The 20,038-nt window shown below is 40.7% G+C and overlaps 1 protein-coding gene across 16 annotated transcripts in view; it reads right to left on the bottom strand.

Moving 5' to 3' along the window:
- The window catches only part of PCBP3 (poly(rC) binding protein 3), a 223,542-nt gene extending 205,946 nt beyond the window's left edge, over nucleotides 1–17,596 (bottom strand). For all 16 annotated transcript variants that reach the window (XM_045196615.2, XM_045196623.2, XM_053917769.1 and 13 more), the window contains exon 1: nucleotides 17,411–17,596. The gene's annotated coding sequence lies outside the window, so the exon portion shown is untranslated. The remainder of the gene's footprint in view (nucleotides 1–17,410) is intronic.
- Nucleotides 17,597–20,038: the final 2,442 nt, after the last annotated feature.

Below are 20,038 nucleotides of genomic sequence, written 5' to 3'. Positions count from 1 at the left end.
GTCTCTCTCTATGGCCCTTTTTTTGAAGTCAATTTTGTCTGATATGAGTATTGTTACCCCTACTTTTTTTTTCCTATTTGCTTGGAAAATTTGTTTCCAGCCCTACACTTTCATTCTGTGTGGGTCTTCTGTCCCGAGGTGGGTCTCTTGTAGGCAGCATATGTGTGGGTCATGCTTTCTTAGCCATTCAGCTATTCTATGTCTTTTGATTGAAGCATTTAATCCATTTACATTTAAGGTTATTATTGATAGGTACTTATTCATCGCCGATTTTTTGTACCTATGTTCCTCTCTTTCTCTCTCTTTTCCTCCCTTTCCTTAAAGCAGTCCCTTTAGCATCTCTTGCAGAGCTGGTTTGGTGGAGGTGTATTCTTTTAGACTTCTTTTGTCTGGGAAACTCATTTGGCCTTCTATCTTGATTGAGAGCCTTGCTGGGTAAAGTAGTCTTGGTTGTAGGCCTCTGGTTCTCATTACTTAGAATATTTTTTGCCATTCTCTTCTGGCTTAGAGCATTTCCATTGAGAAGTCAGTTGCTAACCTTATTGGGGCTCCCTCAAACAATTTTTTTAAAAGAAAACCAGCTGTCTAGCAGCCACAGAAGGGGACAGAATGGGATTAGAACTCTTGCAAAGCGTATTCCCAGAGAATTGTCATTTTTTTGACATGACTAATAGGTTCCACTTGCAAGGCTGTTTTCATTTGACCTGAGTCAGAGTAGCCCAGCGTGAAAAGCATGTTGCTCAGAGGTGTATGTCAAAACAGAAGCAATTGTTTAACTACCTGAGACAGTGGACAACAGTTGCATTAAGTAATGCATTAACCAAAAGCTTAAAAGGAAAAGCTAGGGAATGAGATGTCTGTAGGGAATTTTAAAAACTCCAATATATTCGTGGGAATCTAGAAGGCCACATGTATATATAGAGATGTATACATACCCAAGGCTGTATGAACACCCAGGAAAGATCCAAGATGGCTGTGAGCACTCTCACTGGGCTAACTTTGAGGCTGTGCACAAGCAGGAAGTGAAGACTAAGGCAGAGTTGTCAACTGCCTGATTAAATGTTGAAGCATGCCCCAATATATACACACAGAGTCCACTGGGAAACACTAGAAAATGTATTGATCCCTATCATTTAAGGAAATCTCTGTCCAGTCATTAGCTGACCACTAGGCTAGCCAATCAGAGACTTCAGTGGAAACACATGACAAAGAATGCAGACTTTACAGAGTTAGTTCAGGAAAGTAACTAAATAAAATCTACTACAACAAGCAGCAGCCAAAAAAAAAAAGAAAAGAAAAAAATCCCAGGGGAGAGTGGAGAATTGTTTTTTCAGAACTGTCACTGTATTATACAAACGTTCAATTTTCAATAAATCATTATGAGACACACAAAAAAATGAGTATGACACATATACAGGGAAAAAGCAATCAATAAAAAGTGTCCTGAGGAAGCTCTAATAATGGCTTTACAAGATAAACACTTTACATAACCTATTTTAAATATGTTCAAGGAACTAAAGGAAACCATACCCAAAAGATTAAAGGAAAATATGATAATGATATCTCATCAAATAGAAACGACTCATGAAACAGAAATTATAAAAAGGACCCCAACAAGAATCCTGGAGCTGAAAAGTACAATAACTGAAATGACAAGTTCATTAGGAGGATTCAACAGCTAATTTGAGCAGACAAGAAAGAATTGGTGAACTTGAAGGTAGGTCAACTGAAATTTTCCAGTCTAAAGAACAAAAATTAAAAAGTAGGAAGAAAAATGAACAAAGCATGCATGAGTTGAGCCCAATCTCTCTCCCTTACTATAAAACCCAATTATAGTACTTGCCTTGAATAAACTCTTCCTTACGAAAAAAAATAAAAGAAAAATAACACAGCCTCATAGACCTGTGGGACACAAGCAAGCATACCAACTTATGCCTAATTAAATTCTCAGGACTAGAGAAAGGAATATAACACTATTTAAAGATGTAAAAATTATAAAAGAAAAGGCTGACAAGATTTCTATATCCAGCAAAATTATCCTTCAAAAGCAAAGGAGAGGGGGGAAAAGGAAAAAGAAATTAAGAAGTTTTCAGAAGTTTTAACAAAAATTGACAGATTGTTACTAGAAAACCTGCCCCACAGGAAATACTAAAAGGATGCCTTCAGGCCAAAATGAAAGAATGCTAGCTAGTACCTCAAATCCAGTAAAGAAATAAAGAGCAGCAGTAAAGGTAATTGCAAAAGTAATTATAAAAGACAATATGAATGTAATGTTTGTTTACAACTATTTCCCCCTATCCGGAATAAGAGATAACTGCAAGAAACAATTTTTATAAATCTGAGTTGATGTGCACAGAATGTGTAAAGATATGCTTTGTAAGACAATAATAGCACAAAGGAGAGGGAGGTAATTGAGATATACAGAAGCAAAGGTTTATATATTATTGAACTTAAATTGGTATGAATCCAAACTAAATTTTTATAAGTTGTTGACAGTAAGAAGCTCCAGGCAACCCCTGAGAAAATAACAAAAAAAATAGTAAAATAAATGACAATGGAATTTAAAATGCACACTAGAAACTGTGTACTTAATACAAAAGAAGGCAGTAATGAAGAATACAAAATTAAATAGACATGACATAAAAAACAAAGAGCAAAACGGCAGGAATAAATTCCACCTTATTAGAATTGCAATAAATGTAAATGGATTAAGCATTCCGATTTAAAAGAAGAAACTACTGTATTTTTTTAAAAAAATGATCCAATTATATGCAGTATACAAGTGCACTCTTAAATTCAAAGACACAAATAGATTGAAAATGAAAGGCTGAAAAAAATATATAAAATGTAAACAGGCCCTGGCTGGTGTAGCTCAGTGGACTGAGTGCCGGCCTGCGAACCGAAAGGACACAGGTTCAATTCCCTGTCAAGGCACAGGCCTGGGTTGCTGGCCAGGTCCCCAGCTGGGGGCATGGGAGAGGAAATCGATTGTTTCTCTTGCTCATACATGTCTCTCTCCCTCTCTTTCTTCCTCCCTTCTCCTCTCTCTGAAAATCAATGAATAAATAAATAACAATATGTAAAAGAGCTGTAGTGGCTATACTTCAGACAAAATGGTCTTAAAAACAAAAACTGTTACTCAAGACAATATATAACAATTATATACACATGTATCTAACAGCTAAGGCCCAGAATGCATGAAACAAAAAAAAAATTAACAGAAACGAAGGGAGAATTAGACAATTCAACAATAATAGCTGGAGATTTCAATATACCAGCTTTAGTATAGGACTGAACAAGAAGACAGAAGATTGGGAGGGAAAAAGAAGATTTTAACAACCCTATAAAACAATTTAAGAATAAAAATACATTATTTTAAACTACACATGGAACATTCTTCAGGAGATACCAAATGTTAAGCCAGAAAAACATGTCTCAAAATTTAAAAGAACAGAAATCATACAATTTTTGTTCTCTGACAGCAAGGGAAAGATATTGAGGCCAAAAACAGAAACTCACTAGTTGTGGAAAGTAAACAACACAATTCTAAATACCCAAGAAATCAAAGAAGAAATCACAAGAAAAATTAGGAAATACTTTCAGACAACTGAAAATGACAACACAACATACCAAAACTTTTGACAGGCAACAAAAGCAGTGATTAGAAAAAGTTATACCCGAGGAATCAATGTTAAAAAGGAAGAAATATCTCAGTAGCCTAAACATCCACTTTAAGAAATTAAAAAAGAGCATACTAAACCCAAAGCTAAAAGAAGAAAGGAAAAAACAAATATTAGAGCAAAAGTAAATGAAATAGGAAATAGAAAACAATAGAGAAAAAAAATGAAACCAAATGGCGGTTCTTGGAAAATATCAACAAAACTGACAAATCTTTATCTCGACTGACCAGGAAAAGAGAGAGAGAGACCTAAATTACTAAAATTAGAAATAAAGCTACCAACTTTACAAAAATAAAAAAGGTTATAAATAAATATTATGAACAATCGTTTGCCAAAAAATTAGATAACCTAGGTAAAAAAGACAAATTCCTAGAAAGACACAAACTCAAAAATGAGTCAACAATAAAAAATTTGAATATACCTAAAATAAATAAAGACATTGAGTTAGTAACTGAAAATCTTCCCACAAGGAAAATTCCAGGACTAGATGGCTTCGCAGTGAATTCTACCAAACATTTATGAAGAATTAACACTATCCTGCACAGACTCTTCCTAAAAATTGAAGAAAAATAAAAGGATACTTCACTATTCATTCAAGGCCAGTATTACCCTCATATCGAAATCATACAAAGATACCACAAGAAAAAAACTGTAGACTAATATGTCTTGAGAATACAGATGCAAAAACCCTCAACAAAACACTAACAAACTGAAACCAACAACATATAAAAAGGATTATCCACTATGACCAACTGGGATTTATATCCAAAGAATGCAAGGTTGGTTCAACATACAAAAATCAGTCAATGTAATGTAAGACATTAATAAAATAAAGGACAAAACCACATGTTCATCTCAAGAGATGCAGAAAAAGAATCTGACCACAAAAATACCCTTTTGTGAGAAAAATACTCAATAAAATAAAAATTGAAAGGTATTTCCTCAACCTAATAAAGGCCAATTACAAAAACCCACAGCTAACAACATACATAATGGTGAAAGACTGAAAGCTTCCCCCTAAGATCAAGAACAAGATAAGGATGTCCACACTTGCCAGAAAAATTCAACACTATACTAGAGGTCAAAAGCATGGAAATTACACAAGAAATAGGAATAACAGTTATCCAGATTAGAAAGGAAGAAGTAAAATTGTCCATACATGCAGATAACATAATCTTATACAGGACATAGAAATCCTCAGTAATCCATTAAAAAACTATTACAGCTAATAAATTCCATGCTAATGGATTGGAAGACTTAATATTGTTAAAATGCCAATACTCCCAAATTGGTCTACCCATTCAGCGCAATCCCTATCAAATATCCCTTTCATGCAGAAATTTACAAGCTAATCCTAAAAATAAAATGAAAATTCAAGTAACCAGGAATAGTCAAAACAACCTTAAATAAGAACAAAGAGGGGATAAGGACATTCCCATACTTCCAAATTTTAAACTTAACACAAAGCTCCATTAATCAAGACTATGTGGTCCTGTCATAAAGACAGATGTATAGATCAATGGAATAGAACTGAGAGTCCAGAAATAAACCCATATTTTACAGTCATTTGATTTTCAACAGAGATGCTAAAACCATTCAATGAAGAAATGGTCTTTTCAAAAAACAGTGCTAGGACAACTGGATAGCCACATGCAGAAGAATAAGGTAAAACTCCTCTTCCACACCATATGTAAATGTCAACTCAAAATGTATCAAATACCTAAATTTAAGAGCTAAAGCTAAAGAACCTTTAGAATAAAACACAGATATGAATCTTTGTGACCTGAGATCAGGCAATGTTGTCTAAAATATGACACCTAAAGTACAAGCAACAACAGAAAAAATAAATAAACTGGACATCATCAAAATTAAAACCTTTTGTGCTTCAAAAGACATGATCAAGAAAGTGAAAAGACAACCCACAGTAGGAGAGGAAACACTTGCAAATTGTAGCTCTTGGTAAGACACTAGTAAACAATATATCAAGAATTCTTACAAATCAACAATAAAAAAAAAAACAATTTAAAATGGCCAAAGGATACGAACAGACACTTCTCCAAAGAAGATACACAAATGGCCAATAAGCACACGAAAATATGCTCAACAGCATGTCATTAGGGAAATGCTAATCAATACCACAATGAGACACCACTTTACACCCACTAGGATGCCTAGCATCAAAAGCAAAAAAAAATGACAAGTGTTGGTGAAGATGTAAAGAAATTAGAACCTTCATACATTTTGTTGGGAATGTGAAATGGTGCAGCCTCTGTGGAAAACAGTTTGCCAGTTACTCAGAAGGTTAAGCATGGAATTACTATATGGCCCAGCAATTCTACTACCAAGTATATGCCCCAAAGAACTAAAAACACATATACATTAAAACAAACAAACTTCTACATCACTGCCCTGGCCGAGTGGCTCAGTTGTCTGGAGTGTTGCCCCATACACCAAAAGGTTGGGTGTTCAATCCCTGGACAGGGCACATACTACATTGCCAGTTCAATCCCTGGTTGGAGTGCATATGGGAGGCAACCTATCAGTGTTTCTCTCTCATATCGATGCCTCTCCCTCTCTCCCTCCCTCTCTCTCTCTCTCTCTCTCTCTCTCTCGCCCCCCACCACCTTTTCTCCCCCTCCCTTCCTCTTTCTCTAAAATCAGTAAATATATCCTCAGGTGAGGATTTAAAAAAAAAAACTTGTACATGACTTTTCATGGCACATTACTCATAATAGTCAAAAAAAAGTGGAAACAATCCAAATGTCTTCCTACTGATAGATTAAATGTGATACACCTACTGTGGAATATCATTCACCCATGAAAAAGAGTGAAGTACTGACATAGGCTATAACATCAATGAATCTTGAAAATTTTACACTAAGGGATGGATATTTATGATTTCATTCATATGAAGTGTCCATAATAGGCAGATTCGAAGAGATAGAAAGTAGATTAATGCTTGCCAGGCACTGGAGGAAGGGAAGAATGGGGACTTACTGTTAACAGTATGAGATTTATTTTTAAGGTGATAAAAATGTCCTTGAATTAGGTAGTGATGGTCGAACAACCTTATTATAATACCAAAAACACTAAATCATAAACTTTAAAGGGTAAATTTTATGGCATGTAAGTTATATTCCAAAAATTTTAAGTGAATTGAAAGAATTTTAAAAAGAATAAAAGTAAAATCAAAATATTTTTAGAAAAAACAGGGAGTGTCTATCAGCAGCTGACCTGCAATAAAGGAATGTCTAGAGAAGGTTCTTCAGGCAGAAGGGAAAGGACCCAAGAATGACAGTCAGAAATGTCAGAGAGAACAATGAAAAGTAAAACATGAATAAAAACGTGAATAAATCTAAATGAACACGAGCATGTGAAATAAGATTGTTAATATTAATATCATTTACTGGAGTTTAAAAAGGGGACAGAGAATTAAAATATACAAACATATAAGTCTGCAGGGGGTGAATGGAGTTCAAGTATTCTAAGAAACTATGATCTCTGCATGGCCCAGTAAGAAGGTATAACTGCATTATCTGAAGACATTAATAACATATTATCTAATTTACATGGTAACCACAAAAAAAAAAAAGAAAAATAGAATATAATCTCCAATGTACTGGAGAGAGAGGAAAAGTAGAATGATTTTTTAAAATCATTGTACTAACTTAAAATAATACCAGAAAAGATATAAAAATAAACACAAAATGTAGAACAAGATAAATACAGGGGTGGGCAAAGATAGGTTTACAGTTATAATACAGTACAAATAAATAAGAATAAACTATTTTATGTATACATAACTATAAACCTACTTTTGCCCACGCCTGTATATAATAAGATTGTGAATTTAAACTCAACTAGATCAGTAATTACATTCAATGTAAATGAGTTGAATGTTCCAATTAAAAGACAAAGATATCAGACTGGATGAAAAAAAGTCTAATTGCATAATCTTTGCAAGAGACCTATCTAAAGTATAAGAATATGGTTGGAAGTAAAATGATTAAAAAACAAAAACATCATGCAAATATGAGCCTAAAGAAATCTGGAATGGTTACATTAACATCAGACATGTTATACCACAAAGGCAAAGATTTACTACTAAAGAGAAACACTCATAATAATTAAAATCTCAATTCATCTAGAAGATTAAACTATTTTAAATTTGCATGCCACTAAAAACATGGTCTCAAAGTTTATAAATACAATAAAAACTGACAGAACTACAGAGAAAATTAAGACAAATTCATAATCATAATGAAACTGTGTAATTATCTTAGTAATGGATGTAAAAACCAGACCAAATACAATATATGAGTAAGAGAAACAAGAGATGTGAGTAACATGCTTACCAAGTTAGCTGATAAAATAGAACATTGAACCTAATTCTTTTCAAGCACACCGAAACATTTGAGAAAACTTACAGTCCATATTGGGTATAAGACATATTAGCAAGTTTCAAAGGATTAAAATCATAAAGAACAATAAATTTGGGCAATGCACCCACGCTGGAGAAGAATAAAATAAGAAAATAGAAACTGTACGTGTTTGGAAATTTAAAAATATTCTTCTAAATGACCTACAAATCAAAGAAAAATTCATAATGGAAATTAAAAACTACATTGTTGCAGTCTACTTAGGCTGCTATAATGAGACATCACAGACAGCTTAAACAAGAGACATTTATTTCCTGAAGTTCTGGAGGCTTGGAAGTCCAAGGTCAGGGTGCCAGCACTGTCAGGGTCTAGTGAGGTGAACCCCCTCCTGGCTTGCAGATGGCTGCCTTCTTGTTGCATCCTTACATGGCATGGAGAGAGAGAGGAAGCAAGCTCTCTGTTTCCTTCTTATGAAGCACTAACTACCCCATCATAAGGACCTCACACTCATGGCCTCATCTGAACCTTGGGGCTTCAACATATGACTTTGAGGTAGGGCACAATTCAGTGTATAGCATAGAGTAAACAATAATGAAAAACCTCAAATCAAACTCTGTATAATGCACTTAAAGCATTATTTATAAGGAAATATTTCACCTTAAATGTACATATTAGTAAGAGAAAAGTTGCAAAGTAATAAATTAAGTATTCATCTCAAATTAGAGAACAGTTACAAAAAAGGGAAATTATGAGCCAATTTCACTCACAGATCGGTATGCAAAAATCCCAAACAAAATATCAGTCATTGGAATCCAATCAATATATTACAGGAATAAGCTAACATGAACAAGTTAGTCATATATTACAGTGGTCATCTGTCAATGATAGAATTAAAGATTTTTACTGTTTTTATGATAATCTTTACTTTAGAAATTTTCTAAATAAGCACTCATTGTTTTATGAAACAAAAATATATTTTTGAATTAATACTATTCTGATCTCTAACCTTTATGACGTCAACTACTTACGAATGGCAAGAAGAAAAGAACAAGAGCTAGCCACTGAGCAGCCATTTCATTTGAGCAATCACATGCTACAAGACCTTATGTGTCTCAGTGTCCCTATTTGGCTGAGAACAAAGAAAATGTGGATAGGAGTGGAAAAGGATTTACAAAGATAGGGATGTGATAATAGCAACTCATAGGCTTTTTGCCCAGACATTAAGGGAGCAATCTCATACACAAACATGTCTATAAATAGAATCCATACTGCACTTTAATGAATAATTTAAAAGCACTTTGCAAACAGGGTTAAGAAAACAGAAACCTAAATGCTCAAAAATCAATAGTTCTGTCCTATCCCAACCTGGTGAATTACAGAAACAGACGTTTGAGTTTTATATTGTTTTTTAGAGACAATGAAAGCTGAATGGCTGAGTATCAAAAGGCTTAAAAACATCTACAAGCTCTGACCTAATAATTCTACCTTTAGAAATTTATCCTACAGAAATAATAGGTGATGCACACAATGATTTTTGTATAGAATATTTATCAAAGCATTATTTATGATGGTAAATATTTCAAAGCAGCATAAATATCCAGCTATAGGGCAGTGGTTCAATCAACTGGGACACCCACTGGAATAGTATACAGCCATTCAAAATCATATTTTAAAAGAATATGATGTGACACAGGAAATGCTCACTATCTAGTACAAAGGGAAAAAGTTGTTCATAAAACACATTATGGAATGAATCCCAACTTTTAGGATACGCATACCATATATACATAAAAGTATTAGCTATCTTTGTATGTTAACATTATAGATAATGTTCATTTTGTTCTTTATACTTTCCACTTGCTCCAATTTTTCTACACAAAACATTTGCATTAATTTTATAAATAGAAAAAACGTTTTTAAAAATAACAAAAAACTGACTAGCTCAAATAAACTCAAACACCCTTCATCAACCCAGACCCACTTCTAGTGAAGGTACAGATCTGACACATTAGTTTTCTATAGATGCATAACAAATTTAGTAAGTTAAAACAACAAACATTTATTACCTCAGTTTCTGTGGGTCAGAAGACTGAGAAGGCTTAACTGAGTCCTCTGCTTAGGGTTTCACAAGGCTGAATCAAGCTGTTGGCCAGGCCATGTTCTCACCTGAAGGCTCAATTGCAGGTGAATCCACTTCTAAACTCACTCAAGCTATTGGCAGATATAAGACTGAGGACCCCCACTTCCTACTGGCTGTCCCTGCATGCCATCCTAAGCTCCTGGATGCCACCTCCAGTTCTTGCCATGAGGGCTTCCCCAACACAGCCACTTACTCAATCCAACAAAGTCTCTAACTAAGTTTCTAGCATGATAAAAGTGTATATAATATAACATAATCATGGAAGTGACATGTCACCACTTTTGCCATATTCTATTAGAAGCAAGTCACAGGTCCCGCTTCAATGGGAGTGGATAACACAAGGGCATGAATACTAACAGGTGGGGATCACGGTGGAGCAATCTTCATAGAGCCTGTCTACTATATCTTGCCTCCCACTGCAGAGCCCAAACAAAGAAAGGAAGCTATGACTCATCTGAAGACTCTTCTCATCAATCAACCACCCCTAAACACAACCGAACCTTGCTCTCTACACTGCTGAGGCAGTAGAGTACTGTAAGAATTGAAGGGAGAGTTCACCATGGGTCAGAGTTAACACAGAGAATTAATTTCAGCAGGTCCTGTGCCAGCCTTGAAGACTGGTTAAGATTTAGATCAATGGGAAGGAATGAGAAAGGGAGACTTCTCTGCATTAAGAAGTAGAAAGCGGGCATTCCCAAGGTGGGTTCTGGAGAGAGTAAGTAGGACCACAAACCAAAATGATATCTTAACTTCACATTCTAATTAGTCTCTTGATGAACAATACACTTGCAATACCTACAATCAAGACTTAGGCACGCCGTGTGAATTTTGGCTAACTCTGTGGCACTGACATCAATTAGCCTCCACAGTGTGGTAAATAATATTACTAATATTATCCAGTTGTCCTAAAATTCCAGGACATGGAAGACTCTACTTCCCTACCCCATTTGAAACTAGGTGTGGCCAAAATGACTCCTTCTGGCCAATAAAATGTGAGCAGAATGAACCAGCAACCCTTATAAAGTAATACTTGCTGGTGCAAGAGTCTACATGTCTAAAAGGGCCCAGATCTAGGACATTTAAGAAGCAATTTGCCAAACTTCCAGGGGAAAAAAAATTCCTTCTTCTCAGAAACAATTACAGACATAATGAAGCATCACCTTGATATTAAATCTGAAAAAGAATAATATAAGAAACAATTATTATTGGTTAATACTTCTAGTGAGCATATGTACCCAAATCCTGAATGAAGTATTACCATATGGGATCCCATAATAATTATTAAATGTAGTACATCATGACAATGTACAGTTTATCCCAAGAAATCAATGATGGCTTGAAATTAAAAGATGAAAATACTTCATCTCAGTCACAGTTTAAAGAAGAAAAAAAAACATAATATCATCTAAACAGGTGCAGAAAGCCATTTGGTAAAATTTAAAATCTAGTAAGGATTTTAGAAGACATTTTATCAAACTATTAGTGGATGAGACCATCTTTAACCTAATAAAAAGAATCTACAAAAAACCCCAGCAAACTCCACAATTAAAGCTTTAAAAGAATTCCCTTTAAAGTTAAAAACAATATTAGGATAGCCTTATCACAACTTTGTCTAGGGATCCAAACAAAGGGAATAAGACAAAGAATAAAATATTTAAAGACTAGGAAGAAAGAAATAAAATTATCATTATTTACATGAACAGATTTGAAACAGATCTACACATTAGTGAAATCTGATCTATTTCAAAGGTAGCATTGCTGGGGAAAGGATGGTACTCAATAAATATTACTAGAAAAGTTCTAAAATTCTGTTTCTACCTCACACTTCACACAAAAATAAGTTCAAAGAAGAATATTAAAAGCAAATATTCAAAAAAATTTTAAAGAGAAGGATATCTTATGACCTTGTGGCAACAAAGAATATCTTAAATAAGACTTAATAACCACAAACCATAAGGAAAATATTGGTAAGTTTGACTATGTTAAAATTAAATATCTGTTCATCAAACAGCATTTTAAAAGGACAAAAATAGGGCACAAATAGAATCCAGAATATATAAAGAACTTCTAAAAAGCTATATAAAGGACAACCCAAGCAACAAATGGACAAACAATATGTGAATATAATTTAGAGAAGAAGAACCCTAAATGGATAAGAAGTTCCTAAATGCACTAGTAATCAAGGAAATTCAAATTAAAACAGTGAGATATTTCATATCTACCAGACTGAAAACAATTAAAACATCTGAATATATAAAGGATTAGCAAGGATGTGAAGAAACAAATCCTTGAAAAGTATTTTAATAACAGCTCTGAGGTTGGAACTGGACTTACCCTATGACCCCACAATCCCACTTATAGATAAATACCAGGTCCACTCTCTCCTTAGTGCCCAGAACAGAGGAAAGGTAGGCCAGTGGGACATGGAATTAGCAGAGGGTGAGGGGAGATTGAACAGGCTGCTAGGAGAAAGACTTCAAGTAGGACACAGGCCAGGGAAGATAATAACAGAGGCCATGCTTACCTGGGGCAACCTCCTCCCGAAAGCAGCTAAATCAGTTTATCTTCTACAGCCAATCTGACTATATTATTTACTTCTTAAACTTCACCAGATAAAACTTCCTAGAGCAGAATCCCAACTTGTATCAGTTTCCTGTGGCTGCTCTAACAAATTTCCATAAATTTAATGGCTGAACACAAGACAAATTAATTACCTTACAGTTCTGGAGATCAGATCTGAAGTCAGACATGGTTTTCAATGAGCTAGAATCAAGGAGTAAGCAGGGCTGTGTTCCTTTCTGGAGGTTTTGGGAAAGAATCCATTTTCTTGCCTTTTCCAGATTTCCCTGCATTCCTTGGCCCGTGACCCCTTCTATTTTCAAAGCCAGAAATGATGGGTAATTTTCCTCATTTCACATCACCATGACACTGACTCCTATGCCTACTTCTTCCACATTTAAGGACCCTTGTGATTACTTTGGGCCCACCAGGGTAATACAAGATAATATCCCTATTTTTAAATTAGCTGATAGCCCTGGCTGGTATGGCTCAGTGGGTTGAGCACCTGCCTCCAAACAGAAGGGTCGACAGTTCGATTCCCAGTCAGGGCACATGCCTGGGTTGTAGGCCAGGTCCCCAGTTGGAAGTGTGTGAGAGGCAGCCAATAGGGATTTCTCTCACACATCTCTTGCACATCTCTCAACCAATTGATGTTCCTCTGGCACACTGATGTTTCTCTCCCTCTCTTTTTCCCTCCCTTCCACCGTCTCTGACAATACATATATAAAATCTTTTTTAAAATAAAATAAAATTAGCTGATTAGCAACAACCTTCATTCCATCTGCTACCTTAAATCCTCTTTGCCAAGCAATATAACAGATTCACAGGTTCTGTAGATTAGGATGTACCCAGCTTTAGAAGGCCATTATTCTATCTGCCACACAATCTCTTCTCAACTCTCCCCCTACACACACACCTCTAGTGGAGTCCCAACCCTTTCAAAATACCCTGCACCCCTCCAGCCTCTGCACCACTACATATCCTGTTCTCCTGTAACCAACCTTCTTGTCTTTTTTGAATTGATTTATACCCATCCAAGCCCAAACAATTACAATTCATCCTTCAGAGCTCAGCCCAAAGGCTACGTTCTCTTTGATGCCTTCTCTGAATGCTAGCCTAAATGAATCACCCCTACCCTTTCAATACACTAACCTAGCTTTCTGTATATCCCAATTGCAGCCCCTGTAACCATCTGTTTACATGTCTTTTCTGCGTCTAAAGTAGAGTCCTTTAATGATTAAGAACTCTGTCTCATTTCCCTGTGGGTTCCCAGGTGATATCACAGAGACTGGCAAAGAGTGGGCATTCAAAGAGTATTTCTGAAGCTTGGAGGAGGCAGAAAAAAGCTGCCCTGGATTTCCCTCAACAAAACAGATGCAAAGAGTAACCTGGGTTAAGTACACAACCAATAGGGCCAAAGAACTAGTTAAAATGCTTGTAACAAAAACAATTCAACAATCAATGTTTAGTTTGACGCACAATTTACTACCATGTGGAAGAAACTCTGTACCACAAGTAACACCCATTATTTTCTATTGCTAACCTGTGGGGCAATTCTAAAGGAACAGGTAAAATTAACCTCAAGAGAAATAAAGGATTTCTCTAAATGACTTACAAAGATGTTCTCAAAATTATAGAAGAGAGTGTAGATGTTGCTCCAACACAGCAGGAATGCCTGGAAACTGCCCAACAGTCCTACCACATAATCAGAGAGCTCTGGTCCCTCTCCAGGAAGGGTGGGAAGCACAATGCCAGTGAGTGTGAGGGATGCTACAATCGACACTGTTTAGGGAAAAACAAATTGCCTATATGTAAAAATATCTGTATATGTTATAGTAAAAGTACATTCTTCGGAGGATGGTTGTTAATCAAACATGGTCTCACTTAGTTTCAATGATCTGCTACTTGATGTCCATAGCTAGCAATAAATTCCCACCTGGGGAGGAAACTGAGCAAGGGAATGAAACTGTTGAGTCTGCACAATTGTCCACTATAAAAAAGAGACAATAATATGACTTAAGTTTTTAAAATGCACGCTTCCTTTCAGATTCAATAAAATTCCCCTGTCCAACTTTTCTTTAATAGTGTGAATTCTGAAATTCATTTTAAAACATACTCCAAAAACCACTCTCATACTGGAAAGGAAAATTGAAGATGAAAAAAACAGATGACACATATTCAGCACCATGGACAGTGGGCCCACGACTTGCCTGTAGAGTCCTTGTCACCAGGACTAAGAAATCAGAGCTGCCCAAAATACATAGCATTCATCCTAATGTTTAAGTTTCGGGGTCATTATAATACATGAGCCGGTATTTTTCTTTGTTATGGCCCAAAGGACCAGCCTTCTTCACCAAAGGGAACAACTTCAATCTACCAAAATCTGATTCAGTGATCACTTTTACAATAAAACCCTGGGATTTCTGAGAAATTAGGAATGACTTTGCCACTGACAAATGGCTATGAGCCCACAAATTGGCTACAGGTCAAGGAACTGAAATTGTTGAAACTAAAGCACAGCATCCAGTCTTGAATGGCTAGATTGTTTCAAGGACCTCATGGGACTTTTGCAAATATAAAGGCAGCATGCTCAGAGCCTCCCTCTAACAACAGGGAAAGAGATAGCTTCTTTTTAAACATCTAACAAAATGAACAAGGGCTGAAATGTTCTCATACAAAAAAAGTAACCATAAAGCTGTATATTTTCTCTAAACCTGAGTATTAATAATGACATCTGAAAAAGTGATGTTCTGAGGTCCAATATCACCAGTAATCAGCACCACCTATGGCAACATCAGGCACAGAGCCCTGAACTCTAAACAAGACACCCAATCTTTTCAGTTATAAAGACTCCTTTCACCATCAAACCTTTTTATAACTTTAAAATATTGAGTATTAACTAAGAAAATACATAAGGTTGTGCAAATCTTAAAACGTGTAGTGAACCTGCACTGTACAAACAGCAGCATCTACGTACACAGGAAAGACAACAGTATAGGTTGGTCGGACAATGTCAGTCGTTCGGACAATGTCAGTCGGTCGGACAATGTCAGTCGGTCAGTGACTGCATTTATACGTGAAGACCCTTGGTTTCCACGGGATCTCCAAGTCTGAAAACACCATCCAAAACTACTCCAGCTCCTCCGACGTGAGGATCAATGAGGTCTTTGGAATCTTGCCAACAATCCCTCCAGAGTGCCGCTGATCTCCCGTCTCCTGATCCAAAATGCGCCTCCCTGAGACATTTTTTAAAGTTATGAGTTGTTCCTGGGCACGAGGAGCCTGGAAATCAGCTGTCTTCAATGGGGAAGCTCCCTTGCACACTTCTTTGGTTCCCATATCTAAGCCAAGTCCAAAGAACAAAAAAAGGGACAACAGCTCATCCCTGAGCCAGGTTTGAACTGGAGGGCCTGTACACTACGCAGGCTAGTCTCTAAGGCCTCTGGCCAAGGCCTGCTTGCCGCCAGTATTCCTTTTGGCGAATCGCACACCAGACATCCCCCTGAACCCAGGCAGTGCTCTGTCGGCTCGCACGCGGGGCGAACGGCCCCGAAGTCTATGCTGCCTTGAAGGGAAGGCAGAAGGAAGATAACCAAGCCTACGCACAAGCTTTAAGATCTCATTTTTCGTTCACTTTTAAATGTGTTGTGTGAGTAATAAACTTCGGAGTAGAAAGAGAAAAATTAGAAAAGCCACCAGGCAAAAAGAAAAAAATAAACTCTTACTGACCAGTACTCCCAGAGCAAAACACTTGTGGGAACAATAAGGAACACGTTTTGACCCACCCCCAAATAAAATACAGCGACCAAAAAAGAGGAACGTGCCCCTGCCCCCAGGTGACCTACTCCCCGCTTTGACACGGTGCCCGCGGAGCGACGCAGAGCTCAGCGGGCAGCTGCGGTCCGAAGGAGGGGACGCGAAGGGCACCGCGAGGGTCCCGCTCTCCCGCAGCGCGCTCAGCATCCGCGCGCCCGCGGCAGCTCCCGCGGCCGGAGCACGGGGCGCCGGGGCTGCTGCCCCCACGGTCTTACTCGGTCCGATGCGAGCAAGTTTAAGTCGTCTGAAACTTAAGCCTCATAAAGCCCAGAACAGAATCGTGGCAGCTGTTCACCCACAAGCGAGGCCATTGAGCCGTTACTGAAGGCAGTGCCTCGCCAACAACTTCTGAGGGAGTGGGGGAAGGGGAGACCCGCGGCATCTCCTCGCGCGAATCCCAAGCCCCCACCCCCGCCCCCGCCGGGCCCCGGCCCCCCGCCCGCCCCGGCTCCTCGGAGAGGTGGCCCGCCGGGCGCTCACAAGAAGGGTCGCGGGGAAGGGGGGGTGACGGGGGCCCGATCCACCCGCCCACCCGCGTTGCAGCTGCCGCCCAAGTTGGCCGGGGCGGGCGGGGCCTCCGCTCTTTCCGCCTCTCCGGGGCTCGGTCAGCCCGAGACGTGCGCCTCCGCTCGCAAGCCCGCGGCCAAAGTTGGCGGCCGCCGGAGGTCGCCGCCTGGCCACGGCTTCCTGACCACCGCCCGGCCAGGACCCCGACCCGCACCCGACCCGAGATTGACACCAGGCCCCAGACCCCAGACCGGACCCTGACTCCGGGCCTGGACCCCATCTCCACCTGTGGACCCCGCCCCTGGCCCCGCCCGTGACCACTCACTCACCGGGAGCGTGTCCGCGGGCCAGCCAGCGGGAGGCCCGGCCGGGATCGGGAGTGGGGACGGTGTGATCCAGACGGTGGCGGATGAGCCAGAAGAGACTGAGTGTGAGAAGTCTGAAGAGACCGAAGCGACTGAGGCGATAGAGGCGACTAAGGCGCCGGTAGCGGTTCCTAGCGCTCCAGCCGAGGCGCTGCGCGCGGCGCGAGCCCGCCCCCTCTGTGCGGCTGACCAATCCCGCGCCGCGCGCCGCCACTGACCCCGCCCCAGCCCAAGTGCTGAGTCCCGCGAAAGCGGGCGCCGCAGACCAATGGAACGGCGGAACGGAGAGGGAACGACCAATCAGGGCCTGTGAAGCTCTCCTGAAAGAAAGCAGCAGCGTCGTGGAGGCGAGGGCTGAACCAGACCAATAGCGATGGGGCAGTACGAAAAGTTGGGGAGGGCAGGAGGCGGGGTCTTGGGAGGGCAAGTCACCCGCCGGGGGCGGGCTCTGGGGGGCGGGCCAATGGGTGGGGCGGGGCGGGGCCAGAGACGGGGCGGGGCTGTAAGTGGCAGCTGAGAGGCACCTTGAGCGGACTGGTTACTAGCCTGGGCGGGGCCTGGGACAGGGCAAGGGGCGGAACCGCAGGTAGGGTGGGGCCGGGGCGGGTCCCTGGCTAGGGAGTGGCCTGGGAGGTCCTAGCGTAGGACTTGAGCTCCCTCTTATCTCGCGGGCGGACGTCCTTCCGTTATAAGTAAAGGAAACAGTCCTCCCATTCTCTGTGTATGTTCCAGAGACCCCAGCGAGTCCCCTACCAGCCCCGCCGCCGCCCCTGCCTCTACCGGACTGGCCTGCGATGCCCACAGCGAGCCCGATCCCCCACCTGTCCCATCGCCTCGGTAGATGTCCTCTTCCTCCACACCGCAGAATCTATTTGTTGGCAGTGAGCCCGTCTGCCCGCGGGGCCGACTCGGGACGCAGATGGGCTTACTACTCCTGGACGTTCGCAGATGCCTGGTTGGCACACCTGCCCACAGGTGACCCGAGGACGAAGACCGAGGCTGGCTGAAAAGCTGGGCTGTCCTCGGGATCAAAACAAGGCCAGCTGTTTCGTATCATTACCCTTTCTCCACACCTGGGCTGAGCTTTGCTGGGTTTTGTTTTTTTTTTTCCTATTCCGATCATTTCCGAGGCTCTCAACCCCTCGTGTCCCATCTCTGCATTGTGGCCTATTCTCAGCAAAAATTATTTCTTCCATCGCAGCATCCACGTCACGAATCAGGTCACAGGCACTGAGGTAGCCTCAGACCCCCGGGGAATCACTAGGGGACTGAGTAGCTGGCCAAGTGTCGCCCTCACCGGGCCCCGGAGCCCAAGATAGGGCTCATCCTTGAATGGCCTCTTTCACCTCGGAGCTAGGGGAGGGGACAGCCGGTGGCCAGAGCAGGGCTTGGGGGGAAGAGGGTGTCCTGGGAATGTCTGTGTCCTCCGCAAGCATCCCTGTTCAGGGTCTCATTGGCACCATTTGCTCCTAGACAGGGACAGGAAGCATTTCCCAGGCCTCTCCTCTTTGAACCATGCTACTTCGTGGGCGGTGAAGGGTGGAAAGAGGGCCGCAGGAAGCCCACCCACTCAAAGGTTACCATTATGACTTCTTTTTTGAGTGTTGAAGCATTAAAAACGGCCTAGTACTGGAGCCTCACCACAGGACACAAGGTACACCCCGCTGGCACCCAGAGGCAGGCAAGGCTGGGCAATACCCAGAGAGAAAGTTCTGGAGGGTCCACACCAGAGAAGTTTTTGGTCACGGGGAAAGTCATAAAGCTACGGTGCTCCTGTCCTCATATGTCACTTTTGTAAATCAAAAACAACCTTTAAAGAAGAAAGGGCGTGGGCTGGAGGGTGAGAAGGGTCTGGGTGAAGTCAGCTGGAAAGGCAGCAGCATGGTTCATGAGTACTTCCTAAGACAGGGTCTGGAGGCAGGGACCACGGGAGCCCCTCCCAGCAGTGTGGCTGACACCTGTCATGTTCAGAGCAGGAACATGTGTTTTAACTGTGTTCTGGGGTAAGAAGGAGAATGTAGCAGCAGAGGGAGGCAGAAGCCATGGTTCGGTGGTCCCACGATGGAGACACCGGGACATGACACTGGGAATTGAACGAGAAGGGATGAGGGCAGCACAGCCAGCAGTACTTGGACCAGGAGACCAAGGGTGCAAGGATTTGCAGCGTCCCAACTTTGTGGCTCTGTCAGCTTCAGTGTGACTCTGCAGGCAAAGGGGCCAGAGGGACCCCGGGGACCCCATCCCCAAGGCCAGAATGCACCGCAGGGGCACAAGCAGAGCACCCTCAGCCCTCCCACCCCCTGCCTAGATTACAGGCTGCCAGCCTCCCACTTCCCCATCCTCTCCAGGAGCCGGACGCCTCTCAGCTGCCTTCATTGCCTCCTGAAAGACACAGATAGTCATTAGGAAAGTAATGATAGTGTTTTCGGGACAGCATGTTGGACCCTAACAACTTTCAATTATTTCCAGTTCCTGGGAGGAAAAAGCAGCTCATCTCCTGCCTCCGCCCTTGACACACAAGACAATCTGTGTCTGCGGGCATATTATCACAAGTTAGAAGATCTGTGAAAGCCGAACTGCCGACCCGAGCAG

This window comes from Desmodus rotundus, chromosome 2 (genome assembly GCF_022682495.2).
Source record: "Desmodus rotundus isolate HL8 chromosome 2, HLdesRot8A.1, whole genome shotgun sequence".
Classification (NCBI taxonomy): Eukaryota; Metazoa; Chordata; class Mammalia; order Chiroptera; family Phyllostomidae; genus Desmodus; species Desmodus rotundus.
This window is presented reverse-complemented; position numbering and strand designations above follow the sequence as displayed.